This window comes from Pteronotus mesoamericanus, unplaced genomic scaffold (genome assembly GCF_021234165.1).
Source record: "Pteronotus mesoamericanus isolate MK-2021 breed Mesoamerican mustached bat unplaced genomic scaffold, CSHL_Meso_final scaffold_12, whole genome shotgun sequence".
Taxonomy (NCBI): domain Eukaryota; kingdom Metazoa; phylum Chordata; class Mammalia; order Chiroptera; family Mormoopidae; genus Pteronotus; species Pteronotus mesoamericanus.
In genome coordinates, this window is record NW_026555303.1 from 8,031,047 (window position 1) to 8,033,007 (window position 1,961).

Here is a 1,961-nt window from a genome sequence, read left to right on the forward strand (position 1 = left end):
CCGAGGTATCATTTACAAATATATTTTCCTATATTTTTGGTTCCCTTTTCATTTAATCCATGCTGTTTTTAGCTATGCAGTAGCTTTTTAATTTGATGTAATTCCACTTGTTTATTTGCTTTATATCCATTGTTCTAGGAGACATATCGGTAAAAATATTCCTGTATGGATATCTGAAATTTGCCTGTCTATGTTCTTCTTGAGGACTTTTATAGTGTTACAACTTATATGTAAGTGTTTTATCTATCTTTAGTTTATTTTTGTGTATGGTGTAAGTTGGTGGTTAAGTTTTTTTTTTGTTTTTTTTTTTATGATCCTGTCTAGATCTCAAAGATATTTTAAGAGAAATATTTCCTAACCTCATGGTGGTTACATTTCAGTATTCTTTGCCAAAATAATAGGAAAGCCTTTCTATTTGTTAAAATATCTTTCTGTTTGGATTCTGTTCATATTTAATATGAGATGATTCAATATGCATATTCATAATTTGTGACACTATATCAATTATAATATTCATAACATGAACACCAAATATACCTTTGCATATTAATAATGAAAATCATAGCATAGAGCATTTAAGTTGTGATTCTGAATTGTTAAAAAATATGGTATGATAATCTCTCCCGTTACCACCTATGAATCTCTGGAAGATTTTAGCAGTTCTTTGGGAAGCCTAATGTGTTAACTCAGAGAACATTATAGCTAACCACAGTATATTTGGATATAGGAGAGAAATTCAGGCTCTGTGCATATTGTAAATACAAAAGTTATAAAAGAGGAATTTTTTAACCCAGAATTTTTAACTTAAGTGTGTGTAAGTGTCCAAAATGTCTTTAAAATACATTTTTGGAATTGTTGAATATCCTAAATATATTTTTACCTGCTTTTTATTTTTTTTGTTAGGAAAAATCTATTTCAAGAAATCAGGACATTGGATTTATATTTAATAAAAGTTAATAAAGACATCCATTCATTATCCTAAAACAGTTTGCTTTCTCTTTTTTTATTAAACTGGTAAGAACAGATACTACACTTGATCTTAGCCAAAAGGCCGAGAAGGGATCTTACTTTTTATCAATTAATTTATATTTTCAAATACACCTGGCTCTGCCTTCCAGCCACCACTTCCCCCTGCCCCCCTCACAACTCTCCCTCCCTCAATCTTTACCCAATTTGGCTTTGTCCAAGGGTCCTTGAAATACATTCCTTGACTTGACCCTTCCCTTTCTTTTCCCTCACCTACCACTCCCTCCTTCCTTCTTGTCTCTGTTGGTTTATTTTTTTCTTTCAGTGATGCTGGTCTTATTTTCCTTACATCTTTGTTTTGTTCATTAGGTTCTGCTTATAGGTGAGATCATATAGTATTGGTCTTTCACCCCCTAGCTTATTTCGATGAGCATAATGCTCTCTAGTTCCATCCATGCTGATGCCAAGTGTAGTAGTTCTTTATTTCTTTCTGCTGCATAGTATTCCATTGTGTAAATGACCATAATTTTTTTGACCCACTCATCTACTGCTGGGCATTTAGGTTGCTTCCAACACTTGGCTATTGTAAATTGTGCTGCTATGAACAATGGGGTGCATAGGAATTTTTGAATTGGAGTTTTGGGATTCTTAGGATATAGTTCCTTAAGGGGAATCGCTGGATGAAAAGAAAGTTCCATGTTCAGCTTTTTGAGGAAATTCCACACTGCTTTCCACAATAGCTGCACCAGTCTGCATTCCAACCAACAGTCTGCTTTTCTCCACAGTCTCGCCAGCACCTTTTGTTTGTTGATATGTTTGTGATGGTCATTCTGACTCGTGTGAGGTGGTATCTCATTGTGGTTTTGATCTGCATTTCTCTGATGGCTAGTGATGCCGAGCATCCTTTCAAATGTCTCTGGGCCTTCTGTATCTCTTCCGTGGAAAAGCATCTGCCCTGGTACTTTGCCCATTTTTTGATTGGATCATTTATCTTC

The 1,961-nt window shown here is 34.4% G+C and overlaps 1 pseudogene; it reads right to left on the reverse strand.

The window, feature by feature from the left end:
• Positions 1 to 930: 930 nt before the first annotated feature.
• LOC129082240 (uncharacterized) lies at positions 931 to 1,063 on the reverse strand (annotated as a pseudogene).
• Positions 1,064 to 1,961: the final 898 nt, after the last annotated feature.